Source organism: Alosa pseudoharengus, unplaced genomic scaffold, assembly GCF_046254945.1.
Source record: "Alosa pseudoharengus isolate Yale_2024_CS ecotype anadromous, Long Island Sound unplaced genomic scaffold, YU_APseudo_1.1 YU_APseudo_1.1_scf_15, whole genome shotgun sequence".
Lineage (NCBI taxonomy): Eukaryota > Metazoa > Chordata > Actinopteri > Clupeiformes > Clupeidae > Alosa > Alosa pseudoharengus.
The window spans coordinates 22,177,357-22,194,617 of NW_027468620.1; the positions used below are offsets into that span (position 1 = coordinate 22,177,357).

The 17,261-nt window shown below is 39.9% G+C and overlaps 1 protein-coding gene across 3 annotated transcripts in view; it reads left to right on the forward strand.

Moving 5' to 3' along the window:
• grid1a (glutamate receptor, ionotropic, delta 1a) overlaps positions 1-17,261 on the forward strand; it is a 247,144-nt gene that overhangs the window by 168,561 nt on the left and 61,322 nt on the right. The window lies entirely within an intron of this gene.

Here is a 17,261-nt window from a genome sequence, read left to right on the forward strand (position 1 = left end):
ACGTCTATACATGCTATATGCAGTATGTAATGCAAATAAAGTGTGTGTGTGTGTGTGTGTGTGTGTGTGTGTGCGTGTGTACGCGTGTGTGTGCACATACACCTTTAAGTACATATGTTCATTTCTCTTGACATCAGCATGACATTGTGTTCCTCTCTCTCTCTCTCTCTCTCTCTCTCTCTCTCTCTGCAGTTGGGCAGACTGTTGTGTTTTTTACAGTGCATGAAAATGCACTGTACTGTTCTTCCTAGGCAACAACTTATTATTATTATTCCGCTTACCACTTTTTCCGTACGCTATTTCTCTTGAACAGTTTAACTGAGAAACTTCATTCAAACTTTGTAACGTAGGTATTCAAACGGACGAAGCTGCTATGTCTTTTCAACTTTGAAACTTTTATACTTTTTAAACTATTAAAGAAAAACTTTTTAAAAATCCCCATAGACTTAACATTGCCGATTGTGACATCATAATACGGCTGTTAAGCAATTAGAATCCTATTGCAGGTGTTCAGGCCACCTGCAGCCTCAGGCTTTAAGCATACAATCTGGGTCAATTAAGACTACACATCCTATTCAACTGTTTCCTCTGCCCAAAACTGTTTCAAAATAAAAGTCCTCACTACAATAATCCACTGTTAAACAATGTAACCCATTAAACTACTGAACTTTCTACTTTCAACTTTTAAACGGTCTACTTTTAAACTATCATTAAACTATCTATCTATTAAACTAGCTGTCTATCAACAACTTTTAAACTATCTACATTCAACTTTTAAACTTTTAAACTATATACATATTGTCATCAACTATGTCAACACTTTTTTCATCAACTATGACTCCTACCCACTGTAGCTAGTTAGCATGGTTAGCATGTTAGCATTGCTAACATTGTTAGCATTTTTAACAAAACTGCTAAAAGCATAGTTAGCATGCTAGCATGTTAACATGCTAGTTAGCATTTTTAGCAAAACTACTAAAAATGATTAGCTAGGTTAGCTAAGTAACATGGTTAGCATAGTTAGCATGCTAGCATGTTAACATGTTAATTAGCATAGTTAGCATAACTGCTAAAAATGATTAGCTAAGTTAGCTAAGTAACATGGTTAGTATAGTTAGCATGCTAGCATGTTAACATGCTAGTTAGCATAACTGCTAAAAATGATTAGCTAAGTTAGCTAAGTAACATGGTTAACATAGTTAGCATGCTAACATTGTTAGCATATAATTAGCATAGTTAGCATAACTACTAAAATAATAAGCTTGGTTAGCTAAGTCACATGGTTAACATAGTTAGCATATTAGCATTGCTAACATAGTTAGCATGTTTAGCAAAACTGCTAGAAAATGTTAGTTAAGTTAGCTAAGTAACATGGTTAGCATGTTAGCATTTCTAGCACTGCTATAAAACATTAGCTAAGTAGCATGGTTAGCAGAATTAAAAATCTTAGCATAACTGCTAGTAAACATTAGAGCCATTCCAACTTTCAGTTATCGTCAAATATCTACCTATACACAGCCATTAAACTATTTGAATATCAACATTCATTAAACTGCTAGAAAACGTTAGCTAAGTAGCATGGTTGGCAGGTTAGCATTGCTAGCACTGCTATAAAACATTAGCTAAGTAGCATGGTTAGCATAGTTAAAAATCTTAGTATAACTGCTAGCAAACATTAGAGCCATTCAAACTTTCAGTTATCGTCAAATATCTACCTATACACAGCCATTAAACTATTTGAATATCAACATTCATTCAACTTCCAGTCTGTCAAAAACTTTTAAACTATTTACCTTCAACTTTTAAACGGTCTACTTTTAAACTATCATTAAACTATCTATTAAACTAGCTGTCTATCAACAACTTTTAAACTATCTACTGTCTATCAACAACTTTTAAACTATCTACATTCAGCTTTTAAACAGTCTACTTTTTAACTATCAACTTTTATTAAGCTATGCAACCACCATGTCTATCCTAGCATCACCGTAGTAACCATCTCTGTATTATCTGTTTTAACTATACATGATATTTTACATCACAACTTTAGCATTTTCATGCACTGGCAATTCCTTGGAATTGCATTTCTAGTTTATCTTGTTATCAGAAGGAAGTGTTTAGTGCCAGAGTAAAAAGAGAAACAGATCAGTTGTGCTGCTGTCCTGTTTGTCTGCCTTGACATGCCAACAATCCCCCTGGTGAGAAACCCTTAGCCGCCCTCACCAAGGTCTCTCCACTCTGGCTTTGCTTTTTTTCAGGGAGGTTGCTGTGTAAGATGAAAAGGATGTGTGTGCGAGTAAGTGTGGGTAGCTCATAGGCTTGAATGCAAACGGAGCGCCTTGCTGTGCAATTCAATTCAGTGGAGATCTGTAGAGGTGCTGGGCCCGTGGAGAGACAGATCAAACCAATGCTGTTAATGTGTATCACCGCCCACCTCCAAAGGGACATGGACTAGCCTGCTTTTTGACTGATACAAATCAGTTACAGCAGCTTTCATGCAAATTTGGCATCAGATTTTCTAGAGATTCTGTCAATTTGTCTCATTTTATTTGTCCTTAGTGTAGATGGCTAGAATAGTTCCCCATAATATTAATTAACACAGAAAACAAAGTTATTATCTGTATGTGATTTAGAAATGTGCAATTTCCTTTTAAGCATGATTTCAATCACACAAAACAGAAGTCTAAATCTGTTTGACCAGCAACGTTACTGGCTAAATACATACCCAGATGGTGCCCAGAAGAGCATGGGAATTACAGCGTATTACCAAGCAACAACTATAAGCTAATGGGCCTACTCTCAATAAAATCACATTATCTGGTATTAATAGAGAATTTTGTTATTTACTAATTTGAAAAAAGCACCAGGAGTTATGTGGAGGACATTTCTTATCTAAGGTCTCTTGAAAACAATGCAAACAGCAACAGTGTATGGACTCACAGTCTGCCTTTGCTTATGAAAGCACTCATGTGTGGCATTTGAGGCTTTTTCTGCACTGCACATTTCAAATATATTTTGTTGTTTTTTTTTGCGCCAGTGAAACCTATTCTTTTCAGCATATCCCTTTGTCAGCAGGCACAGCATGTGGTCAGATTGAATCAGGAGCTATTTGGAAGGCGTCAGCCAAGCTTCATATTGCCATATTGCTTTTTTTGTTAAACAGACGCGTGTGTGTGTGGCATCAGTAGATAAAGTGTGTGCCAGGCCTCTTGATGTGCCTCGGGCGCATGTGTAGGTATGATGTTTCTCCCTGTGTCCGTCCCACAGGGTAATGAATTCTCCTTTATCTGGGTTACCTTGGCCGCACTGGGACATGGCTCTATTTCGCTGGACTATGACTTGAGATTTCAGATGTCAGAGATAAACTGTTGAAGCCGTACATGCAGTTTCCACTGTCTCTACTGCATATGCAGAGAAAGTTATGACTGTAGGTTCTTGTTTAGGTCATTCATCAGCAGTGATAGCAGTGGTTTAGCTTCTGGGAGATCAAGAGACACTTGTTGTGAAGTGTAGGACAACTGGAAGACTGTACCCTTGATCATGTTTCTTACCTGAAAGCTAAAAGATTCTTAAAGGGGGTAATTTCTTTTTTTCTCTGTCCGCAAAACACTTCCTTAAAAGTGGTAGTAATGTAGTTGAGCCTAAGCTGTAATCAGCGTCCTTGTCCTTGGTAGTGGCTTTTCAGGAACTCACTATCACTGACTTTTCAAGGACCTCCTTGAAAACAAGATGATTCATCTCAAAGGGTTTATCTTACTAATAAATTGTCAATTCTTTTTCTTCATGTATTATGATGTATTTCATAAAATGCAACGCTAAATTTAATATTACATTAAGAGCAGATAGCAATGCTGTATCATTGTTCTCAGTCATTAATGGGGGCCATCAGGGGTTTTTGAAGTTTTATGTGGCACTACAGCACTGTGTTAGCATCTGCATGCATAGTGAGAGATTCATAAAAGCACTATCCTGCACACAGGACCACATGTTCTAGTGTGGATAACCATCCACCATATTAACCCTGTGTTCACTGGACCTTTTCTCTGTATTGTCGAAAACCGTTGGCTCCATTTACAAGTCATCAATTCTGAAATGTGTGATTTATTTCTGGAATACGGAGGCATAAACTCCTAGCATAAACTTCCATTCATTATTTGAGATTGAACTTTTAACAGTTAACAGAACTGTTGGTAACACTTTATATTAAGACACGCATATTCACCATTAATTAGCTGCTTACTAACATGTATATTAGTAGCATACTAGCCATTTGTTAGTTATTATAAGTCACTAATTAATACCTTATTCTGCAAGACCTTATGCATCCTTATGCCTTACTAGAGCCTTAATTAAGAATTTCCCCTATGTAAGCTCCTAATTACCCCTTATTCATAGTTATTAAATAAGTTGTTGCATATGAATTATGACCTAAATATCCATGGCTCAGTATGGGGCTTGTAAGGTGGTAGTACCACAAGAACAGTTATTCACCCCTAATAATACTTATCAAAGATGCTCTTTTCAAATGGAACTATAGGCACTAAACCACAAGTGCTAATAGTGTACAAATAAGTAACTCATAATTAAGTCTTTGTAATGCAAAATATGTTCCCTATTCTAAAGTTGGGTCTTTGTTCACATTTAATTCACAATTCATTTGCCACTTATTAACCCCCATGTGTTCCCTAAACTAAAGTTGCCTCCTATTCACACTTTTTAAGTGTATTACAGCGCACACAAGAAGCAGACAGCCAAGTTAGCACAAATACAAAAATCGATTTTATTTTATTAAACCTCATCTACCTAGTTCAGTCATTCCAACTATATTAAACCTCATCTACCTAGCAACCAATAAAGCAACCACCTCAAGTACCCTAGTAACAGCCTAGCAACCATGTCAAATACCCTAGCAACAGCCTAGCAACCACTTCCACAGCTACAACCTAGCAACCAATATAGCAACCAATGAGTTTAACCTAGCAACAGCCTAGCAACTACCTCAAGTACCATAGCAACAGCCTAGCAACCATTACCACCGTTACAACCTAGCAACCAATATAGCAACCAAGGGGTTTAACCTAGCAACCAGCATAGCAACCACCACAACTAACCTAGCAACAGCTTAGCAACCACCTCAAGTACCCTAGCAACAGCATAGCAACCACCATAACTACCCTAGCAACAGCCTAGCAGCCACCTCAAGTACCTAGCAACAACCTAGTAACCACCTCAAATACCCTAGCAACAGCCTAGCAACCATGTCAAATACCCCAGCAACAGCCTAGCAACCACTTCCACAGTTACAACCTAGCAACCAATGAGTTTAACCTAGCAACCAGCATAGGAACCACCACAACTAACCTAACAACAGCATAGCAACCACCTCAAGTACCCAAGCAACAGCCTAGCAACCATGTCAAATACCCTAGCAACAGCCTAGCAACCACCACAATGTCATCCTAGCAACCACCATAGAAACCAACAGGATTACCCAAGCAACCAGCATAGCAACCACTTAATTTGGCATAACAACCAACATATGTACCCTAGCAACACTATTGCAACTATATCTGCATTATTTGTTTTTACTCTGTATGATATTTTACATAATATTTTTTGCATTTTCATGCACTGTATTTCCTTCAGGAAATGCTTTTCTAGTTATAATTTGATGGTGCTTTTCCAAAGCCAAAATATAGTCCACAAATGGCAGCAACATGCGGGGACAAACAGGCCACAGCTCGGGCTGGGCCTTGCACAACGAATTGCTGCCAAAACAGTTTCTTCCCAAAAGTTGAGGACAGGTGTTCAATTTACCAATTAGCCACAGGTATTGACATCACTGAAGCCCCGCCTTTAAGTCAGTGCTTGCCCTACCATGTGACCCTAACCTATCGTAACGTTATGCTTGATGTTCATCATTAGTGTTTTACCAACCATCTTTGCTTGTTTTGGTGCACTTCAGTGCACTGCACACAATGTCAGCTAATATCGCAAAAGTTTGGAGATTATGTTAAAATCTCAGATGGGGGATTTCAGAATGCATCAGATACTTAGGCAAGGAAAATAATGTTTTTATTCAATGAGAACTGGCATGCAGAAAGATGCACTAGTTTTAGAGCAGGACAGTGATGTATTGTACCTTTCTGGCATTCAGTTTTGGTTTCCATCACATTGGCACTCAAGCAGGTCTATAGTAAGCGTGGGTCTTAAATATGTATCACCTCCTTAGCAGGTCAATTTTCATTGGCTCTCTGGAGACACCATTGGCAGAAACACAGCAGTGCTGAGATGGGGTTTCAGTGATCACTGCCGTATCGTCCTTATGAATGAGCTTATATCACCGTGCCATGATTTAGAATTTTATGAATGTGGTATTTTATGGCTACTTTGCTTGGCTTTCACCCAGGACAGACAAAACCTACAAACCACATGGGAAATAAGGTAGCTGCTCTTTTTATAGGTCCTTGTGTGCATTGATTAATGGTTGTGTTGAGATTATCTCATGAGCTATACTCTGTTTAAAGGCTTATCTTTAGACACCTTTAAGAAGCAGACTCCAGATTTGACACCCATGCATGCCATGTACCAGCATGTGCTTCTTTCATTTTTTGTTTGTTTATTTGTTTGTTTTGCCTGTGTCGATTTTCCCCACTCTCTGTTATCTGACTTTTTGCACATTTTCAGTTCAAATCTTGCCAGCCCCGAAAAGTATACTTTTTATACTCTAGCACAGGAATCTCCAACAGGTAGCGTGCAAGCTACCAGTAGCTCTCCACCTGTTTCTGAGTACCGGTAGCTCTCCAAAAGGTTCAAGAACAATGTTGATGAATTTGATAACCCAACCATGTGGTAAACCTGTTAAAATTCGTATCAAATCAAATTCACACTCTACAAACACACTGCAAAAGGAGATAAAAGTAGCCTTAAAACACATATGAAGCTACTCCGCTGTTCTAGGTGAAGATCAGTTGTACACATGCTACTAGTACTAATGTAAAACATGTTCATTTTGTCAAAGTGGCTCACGGAGGGAAAAAGGTTGGAGACCTCTGCTCTAGTAACTAGAATGTACTTTTTTTTACACCTTTTAAAAATACTGTTCTGGGCTGTGAGTGACCTGAATAAGGAAGGCTGAATGAGCAAGGCCATGCACCAGTAGAAGCCCTCCAGGAGGCTTCTCAGGTGTTACACTCGGCAGTCAGTGGCATGATCCTTCAAATCAGAATAAAATCAGAGGCTTTCACTCACACTGCAGCCACATAGTGGCAAGTTCTATTTTCACTGTTATGTGACTGTCAAGGATGCCATTCCCTTTTTTCTCAAAATTGGGACAATTAGGACTTTGCGATGCTGGCTAAATGAAACTGGCAACTGTGCCACTCGGGAGATTGCAGGAATAACTTAACAAAATTATTGCTGGATATCTTAATTAAGTCGGCAGCTCAGGGCAGTTGGGCCTGGAATCACATTCAAATCTGTTCCCTCGTAACCTCTGCATAGTGTTCCCAACTTTTTATTGGACTTTCATATAGTCCTCTGAAATTCCTAATCTCATATGAATGTGCTCTTTTTATCGTTTAGTGCTCTGTGGCTTCAGCCTCTGACATTTCCATCTAGACTCTCCATCTAGACATCTCACTCAAGTCACGTAAAATTATCTCTGTGACATTGAGTTATCCTATACTCCCCCATATCATCTGCCTTTCCCCATACAGAGTAAAACATGCCAGATAGTAAATCTATTTTATCAGATAAAACCAATGTTTCACTATTCTATAAAGCATACTAGACTCTAGGGGTGGGCGATATGGGCTTAATACTATGTCACACTATTTCATGGTATGATATGAAAGGAATACCATTCAATACTATATTTTGCCATGTCACACCAGCATACAGTGTACTGTTCCAGAAAGACTTAATCCGGAACATTATCAAATGCTAAACGATAGAAAGTGAATTTTAATTCACTTTGGTGAATTTTAACACCAATCTCATGCCAATTACCATGTATTGGATGACACAATATGGCAATACATGGTTCATCATGCTTGATGCAATAACACACAGCCCTGTTAAGATAATAATACTAATACTAAACATTGTTTTATATCACAGCTTGGGCCAAATGTGGTCTAACTGTTCATTGTAGCTCAAGCTTTATATCAGCAGGCCATACGCGATAGTAGCATGTAGCGCATGTGCTCCCTCCATTTCACCACTTTCCATCCATCACTGCCACCGTTCCATCGCTTCACCCACGTCCCTGCTGTGGAGCTGATGGTAATGTTTGGGTGGGGGTGGCGTGGATAATTAAGTGTGTCCGATTGTATTTTTTCAGAGGGAAAATATTAACTACAGTGAAAACTTGTGACACAGTCATTAAAAGGAATAAAGGGAGGAAGAGAGCCAGGCTCAATTGAACTTCAGCGGAATGCTGATCGACATCCCACTCCTTCATCACTTTGATCTCTCTGTCATTGTTTTTTGGAAAGACTGTGTGGTGTGAAGTTTATGTTTGAAATTGTTTATGACTTCGGGTTGGCAAACTAACTCTCGTACAACCACTAGTCAGAAGGCACATGAAAGTAATAATCTAATTTTTCCACCAGCTACTGCTCTGCACTGTGCATAAGGCAGAGGTGTTAGAAGATGGCTGAGAGGAACATTAATTAGAGAAGTGAAGTCTAGTATGTATTGCTACAGTTGACTGGCAATTCCATTAACACATTTTCTTTATTAAAAATTGTAGTTTCCCAAACTGCGTTTGTATAATATATAGTACCACAATTTATTTCATCATGTGCATGCTCTGTGACTTATTCACAAGGGCACAAAGAGTACCAGCCAATTTAGCCAAAGGCTCTGGAGTCATTAGAAAAGTATACTTTGAGCATCACAGCAAATATGGATACCTTTGGGATACCCTACAAACAGAGGGCCATCACAGCGACATCCAAACAGGCTATTGGTTAGCCCAGTGGTTCTTAAACTTTTTGTCTGGCGACCCCCCAAAAAACATGGGCCAAGTCTCGCGACCCCCTTCTCTCTAACCGGTGAAATTTGGTTTTGAAATGTTGCAAGACGGGCATTGGAAGCAGAGGCGGTTGTCTTCTCTCATAGGTCATAGGTCTTCTCTCGCTATGTCAACACCAAAGGCATTATGTCAATGGCAGCGTTTGACTAAAAACCTGTAGAAAAATGTCTTTAATCCAGACTGCAAATCATTTCGCGACCCCTCCAATATTTTTGGCGACCCCCCTGGGGATCCCGACCCCCAGTTTAAGAACCACTGGGTTAGCCAATGAAAGGACACTGAATTTATGTTGCTTCACTTTACGTCCGTTTTCATTCAGTGATGACCTAAAAATACAAAACTCTGCATGATTTTTTTCCAGTACCATCTTAGCATCATTTATTAGTAACCATATTGTCTCATGACTCTTATCGTACTATAAATGGTACATGGTTGCTAGTACAGGACTGTCAAGGTGCTATAAATATTTACATGAATGTTACAAAAATGATATAATTAGTTTTATCCCGTTGGCTAAATTCATTAGGAGACCAAGTAGTGCTAGGTGCTATGAATACATATGATCCTCTAAATCATGTGTTCTGAGTCAGTTAAATGGTTGTCTCTTCAGCATTCTGCAAACTATTCCATACTGCAGTGTCTATTTAGGCATTGTACTGTACAGACATGTAGTGCATGAATAGCTGTCCGCATCACTGACAACACTGTCCAGTGTCCACAGGGAGGGTGAAGTGGACAGTGAGGGATAGGGCATCTGCCATGGGGAACCGATCTCCTCGTCTGTCCAGGTTTATCAGCCCCACTCTGGGCTCAGGGTGTCCACCCTGACTGACCCTGAACCTTCGGGCTGGTTATGTAATTCTTCAATCCCATCAGTCCCCATTTTGCCCCCCGTCCTCCAATAACACAGTGACAAATGGAAGCTGCCAGCGTGCCATCGATCACTGTCCTCCATCTCATCCTCCTTTCTGTACTCTGCTCTCTGCCATTCTCTCTCTCTCTCTCTCTCTCTCTCTCTCTCTCTCTCTCTCTCATATCCTCTCTCTCTCTTTCTCTCTCTCTCATATCTTCTCTCTCTCTCTCTCTCCTATCCTCTCTCTCACACACATTCTATCTCATTCTCTCCTTTCTTACATTCTCATTTTCCTTTCCACCTTTATGTCCCGTATCCTGTGTCTTTTTTTAGTCACCTTGCCCTGTCTCTTTGGCTCACCTTGTGGTCCAAACGGTCTCTATAATTCTGCCTCTTTTATTCAAGTCATTTGAATTGTTTGGTAGCTAGTGTAGCTAGTGTTCCATAGCCTACACACACACACACACGCACACACATACATACACACACACACACACACACACACACACACACAATATTTACATGTAAAAGACCTTGTAGTAGAAAACATAACGAACATGTTGCAGTTTTACAATTTTAAAAGAATTAGAAGAATCCATTGGATGATAAGAGGTTCAGTTTTTGTACAGTGCTTCGCAGTGTAAAGTGGAAACGTAATTATGAAAAATGGCTGTATGTGTAAATTTCCTATTTAAGCAGGAAAGGGGTTGCAGCTGGCAGGCCCATCAGGTGATGGATTATTATTGCTTATGTTAATCTAGAGTTTCTGTAGGAGTTAAAGAGCCTTTTATAAATAAATTGTCCTTTCAAAAATAATTTCTGTGAATTAAAAGCACACCGTGATGTATAAGCCTAGGGGTTTTGGGAAGGAGGTGCATTGGTCTAGCTGAAATATGACTTAGGGGAGTAGTAGCAAGTAAATGGCACATTAAATTACCTTTAACGGGCCCAGATGACGATCAGTCTTACTTTGCTGATCAGTAGTGTGACACTTGTTTTTGTGTGTGAAGGGCAGGCGAAAGAGATGGAAGGTCAAGGCAAGAAAAGTGCAGGCTAGTGCGTCTAATGGGTGGGGGTTAATTTGCTGTGGCATGTCACTTTCAACCGTGAGTCACTGCATCACTCCTGTGTTTTTGGGTCATAAGACAAAAGCTCTTGGCCTCTAAAGGGGAAAAATGAGTCTAAGAGCTAAGGCGGTCACTCTGTGAGTAAACACAAGACTGTCAACAGTCATTTGTGTCGTTACACTTTAGATCATTGTTGTAGCTATTACATTTCAGCTGACTGTTTCTTGCTGACTAAATCACTGACCCTAGAGCGAAATAGTGTATATCCAATACTCAGTGTGTTTTAGTGTTGTGTCCAAATTGTGACTTCTCATGACTGTGTTTCCTATCTAGTTTAGGAACACAGAAACACATGTCAATTTTATTTGCACTTCTCTTGTCTCCGTGTGGCATGACCCATAAAAGGTGTTCGCATAGTGACACAAAGTGATAAAATGTGATGGATGCCTGTGATTTTTCAGACATCCTTAGTGTTATTGGAGTCATAAACCTCTCAGACGTTCCTTCATCTCATTTTTAGGTCACTGTGGGAAACGACGGGAACATATAATCAGATGCATCTAGTTTATATATGGTGACCTTTAGAGTTGTCCACATGGTGTCAAGTGCATGGTAAACCTTCTGGTCGTCTATTGAATTATCAGGCTCCATGATTTACTCACTTACTGCAACATAGAGGACTCAAAAGATTAGCTTAGTCTGTCTCTTTCCTTTACACAGTTTGTGTGATCTGCAAGTGTCCATGTGACGGCTTCATATCTCAAACATTCCTGAAGTAAAGGTTTGACTGCCCAATTGATACAATTGAAAGCATAAATGACTGTCAACGCTGCTGCACTGACGTCTTTATAGTATGGTATGGTGATGGTGAATCTTATGATTGATTGTAGGTGACTCTGGCCTTGAGGCAGAGGTGGACGTATGGACCCTTTCAAGAGAGTTCCATTATCAGCATCATAGTTGGCCCCACAAGACTTCCTTTTTAACATTCCATATGTTATCTTAATGCAGAGGAAGTAGATTGGGGCCCAAATAGAACGTTCAAGCATTGTTTTTGTTTTTATTGTTGAAAGGGTCTATAGTCTGAGACCGTGTTCAAGTTGACCGGTCTTTTATGTGATGCTCTGTGAATGGCTGTCTTACGGCTCGTGTCCATTATCGCGGCAAAGCCCACCGCGCCGCACATAGCCCATTCATTTCCTATGGAGAGCGGCAAGGCGGGGTTTACGCTTCCGCAATGCACCTTGGGAAGGCGGCGTGGCCATTCGAACAGAAGCGGCGCGTCAAGAAGTTGGGCTCGGCTGAACTTTATGCAAATGAGAGCGACTAACGCGAGGCGGTTAGCCAATGTAATGATAGCCAGTGAAGTTCGTCTCTTGCGGGTCCTACCTGAACGATAGTGCCGGAATTGAACAGTTTAAACTACACGCCCACAAGCGGCAACTGATTTCAGCCAATACACGCCCACAAGCGGCGACCGCGAGATGGGCTAGGCATCTGCAAGCGTCTACGTGCCGCAATAATGGACACGAGCCGTTAGGCTGGATTTCATCTGATAATGTTATGGTCAGTAGCCAAGTTGTTGACATTTTAAAGAAGCATAAGATAAAGTGATGGTACTTAACACTTTCTGGGTGGCCAAGATTGAGCTAGTTAGCTCTGGTCCTCAAATAGAATTGGTAAAGTGCCAGCTGTGAGCCGTGCCTGTATGCCCAACGCAAATGCTCTGCTTCACCCAAAGTATGATTGCAAAACTAAAACATTGACTTTAACATTGATTTTGTGTTTTTATTTTATGCTCACAGTGGTTAGATTGCAGGCCTATTTTATGAGTTGTACATTCCTCTGTATAATTAGCTAACCTCAGCAGGAAAAATAATATACCCTAATAAATGAATTAGAAATTAGTAAACAACCTGTTCTTTAGCGTACCTGTTTTAGGCCTTCTCAATATGCATCAACCAATGAAAGACACAGATGGCAAGCATGCCAAAAGCAATTAAACCCTACCAATTGCTTTAGAAACCTTTGTACATTTGGCAAAAACATGAATTCTTCAATAGCCCTTTCCATGGCACTGTTTCAGGACCATGGATAGCAGCCAGGCTATGTTCTGTGAAAACCTTGATAAACACAAAGCAAGAATACCCCCATCTGTTGGTTCCCATTAATATATTTGATTTTCTTATAGCCTAGATGAGAATGCAGCAAAAACATAATTTACCTCACATATTAACAAAAATGAACAGTTGCTAATTCCCCAAAGCAAGGCAAACACATATACAAGCAATATGTGGTGTGGGTATTTAAGCTTAAAAATGCTATGGCATTAATTAGTTTGTTGGTGTCACATTTAGCTATTGAATAATTTGCCTCCATGATTGCCATTGCATCCAGCGGGAATGGGCCTCTAAACATGGTGATACTTGGCAAGTATTCCTCATTTGAACTCTGAATCGGAAGCCTTTTTGATCGAAATAATCGACTTACATTTGTAGGTCGTAAAGTTTTACAGACCTTGAAATTAACTGATGAATCAGTGAGTGCATCCTACTTTCAGAAGTATTTGTAGAGCTATTAAGGCTATTAAAGATGTATCTTAGATCTGTCAATAGTGATAATATTCACACAAACATTAAAGGACCTCTTCTGGAAAATCAGCATGCAATATGCAAGCTTGAATGAATCTTACACAGAGGCCTGTGGTCCCAGTACAAAAGCAGCAGGTATTATGAAGTATTATTTTTGCATTAGATGTTATCTTAAGATGACATGCAAATAACAAAAGGATTTGAGTGACCTTAAGTAGGCCAGCTAATAGTAAATGTCACTGATGACTTTTCCTTTAATCTCTTAAGAACCTTGCATCAAGCCTTTGTTGGGTTACGATTATGAAAACTTTCAAGCATAATAATTATACTGAGCAAAGCACTCAGGTCCGACCTTGAAAACAACCTCCACAAGCTTCAGTTATTCCCTCGTTGAATTCATTTGTTAATAAACTTATGAATTAATTATTTGTGGATTTCTTTGAAATATTGAATGAAATATTTATGGATTTCTTTGAGTGAAATATTGAATGTAATATTTATGGGTTTTTTTTATTTGTATATTTTGTTCCCTTTGGTGTGTTGTACTTTGCCAGGGTATTTACATTATCTTTCATGGTTCTACTGGCAGCAGTAAGTTTACATCATGTTTGACACCATCTCATCTTCTGAGCGCCTCGTCATGTCCATGTTGCCAAATAGTGCTCAGATGTGTTCTGCCCTAGGCCAAGCCTCTCATTTTTGTGAGTCTAACTGTCTTTTAATTATTATTCTAATGTCTTGCCAGCAGTGTTGGGAGTAATGCGTTACAAAGTAACGCGTTACTGTAATTCCACTACTTTTAGTGGTAACGAGCATGTAACGAAGTATTTTTGTAAATCCAGTAACGCAATTACAATTACTGAAATTTCAAAGAGTTCGTTACTTGCGTTACTCTGTTGATCTTGAATGAACGACTGCAGACAAGATGCACATTTGCTGCTTTATCTCCCGACCTTAGCTGTGTTTCCAGCGATTGTGTTTCATGTTTAGATTGCAGATGCATTCTTTACAGTTAATAGGAGCCTCCTCACATTCCTCCTTATTTCGGATTTATGCTAAAACACACAAGAGTGCATTACGCTACAATTTAAATGGGCATCTTAAAAGCCTTTTCCCTTTCGTTTCCATCTCGTAAGCTCCACTACAGTAAAAGCGCATTGTTGTTTATCTCCGCTCTTTTTCGCCTATTGCGCAAAAGCCTCGTTATCAATTTCTCATTCTTACAACATAGCCACGCCACAACACCAATAGGCTACGGTAGCCTATATATAGCCTTGGCACAAGCAAGCACACGTTTAACTCGAGAGGAAAATGCAGATTTCACTTACCAGATAAAGAAACCTCCAAATAGCCTACCGTACGTAACAGCGACTTGAGTTATTTGCACAGTAGGCTATGTTTACATCGGAATTGATGTCCATGGTGTTATGGATTCATTTGTCTGCGACGGAACATGCAACTTCTCTCTGGAACACCTTATCAGCTGAAGAGTAACCTTCTGCAGAGTGTGCGACAATCCCAAACTTTCGGATGCATTAGAACTTATTTCGGTAGGTCAGCACTTGTGCTATATAATACAACTGTGTTCAAAGCAGGATGAGGATAACCTAAGGTTATGTGTGTGTGAGCAGACAATAACTGCTTTGAAAATAGGCCATTTAACATTGTTTCACATTACTTCCCATTGAACGAATTCCATGTAGCCTACAGAAGGATTGCAATAATAATGATAATAATAACTTATTACTATATTGCAGAAGGCAAGTAGTAGGCAAGCAGTAGGCAGTGTACTGTACATATCTATCAAACCACCTAGATGGTGAGGGTGGCGCAAAACAAGGTCAGGGAGGCCTTCATGCATTGTAGAATGTTTTGTGGTCGGAAAAAGTTTGAGAACTCATGCACAAGGCTATTGATTTGAAGGCCCGTTGAAACTACAATAAATAGGTCCAAAAATTAGGTTTATTGTGTGTGTGACTGTTCAGTACTGTTCATATTGACATTTTAAAAGCAGACTTAAAAGTAACTCAAAAGTTACTTTCTCTAGTAACTAATTACTTTTGATATACAGTAATTGGTAATGTAATTGAATTACTTTTGAAAGAAGTAACTAGTAACTGTAACTAATTACTAATTTTCAGTAACTTGCCCAACACTGCTTGCCAGACAAATTGCCTGACTGAGTCTCTGAGAGTGTTACCCAGGACGGGCCAGATAAGGACAGCACTGGCCCAGTTCTTGGAAGCGCTGGGGCATGTGTCCACCTCGCGGTCCTATCCTCGCTCACTAGCCCGCAGGCAGCCCTTACAGGCACTCACCGAGGCAGCATTGACCACTGCCCAAAGGGGGATGGCCTGATATACAAAGCCGCCACAGATCCTCACCACCGTACTCACGGGGGATGACAACAAAATAAAAAATAAACGCTTCAAAGCCTCAAACTCAACCTCACTCAGCTAGAGATACGAGGCTCAGGTCACTGTGTTGACATCCGAGTACAAAATCTGGAACAGGAGAGTCGTACGATGGTTCTCTCACCATCCACCGGGTCCTGAGGAAACGCATGTCAGTGTGGCAAGAGACGCCGCATTATGTAGACAAGGGAAATGGGTTGGAGAGGCACCGGCACTGGCAACCTGCCAGGCCGGGGGAGCCCACCAGGTGCGGATGATGGCTGTCATATGATCTGTCACATCATCTGCTTTAGCCTGAAGGCTGATCACAGCACGCACTCCGCCAGAGGGCCAGCCATGAAGACAGACTAGAGAGGTTCACAAGTAGCCAGGAAGCTGAGAGAGAGAGAGAGAGAGAGAGAGAGCACCCTGAGTCGTTAGACAGAAAGACCAATGGCCCTGATGCCATTTCCTAGGCAAAGCTTTTATGGGAATATGATAACTGTGGTTTAGATGTTTAATTCATGCTTGTCATCCCCTTGTCCCATCAGTTGTACAAAGTGAGCTTAACATCATGGTGGGCAACAGCAAATTATCTGTAGCCATTAAAATCCTCGCAGTTGCTATGTGTTCATGCTTATGGGACTGCTTCTAAATATCAGGTATTTGAAGAGCAGCACAGTCACATTGTGTGTCGTGTGAATTAAAATGTGTTTTTTGTTCTATTATTATTATTTTGTGCTTAAAAGCATACCTGGAGTACACAGGTGTAAATATCTTTCTTTCAGCCTCTACCTACCAATTACAAAGAGTTACGACTATTCCTGCCGTGCAGATGCGTTTTGTTTTACAGTGTAGAAATGTGTAATTGTGTGGATTGAGAAAACAAAAATATGTTTTACAACATTTTATAGTATCTTGTTAGCAAACACAGTACTGTTCTTTGCAGGATTTAATTGCCATGCTACTTAAACCATCTTGCTAGCCTGATTTTAAAGTATACAAAAGAGTCTTTAAAGAGACAGAGAAAAACAGCTTGCAATCACATTCACAGTGAATCATCAAGTATAAATTAGTATTTGTAGGGTTATGGAGCACAATGATTGGTTAAATTCCAAAATAAAGAGTCAGACTGTCAAGGGGTAATTATAAGCAGAGCCAATTACGGACATGTTTACGGTGTGCCACTTAATCATACATATCATTATTACACTAATTTGATAGTGTCACGCAATGTCCATGTCCTCTGCGGTGTGCAGTCCTTTGACTCTATTAAGCTGGCCCTTTCTTTTTGTGCAGTATTTTTAGATAGTGAAG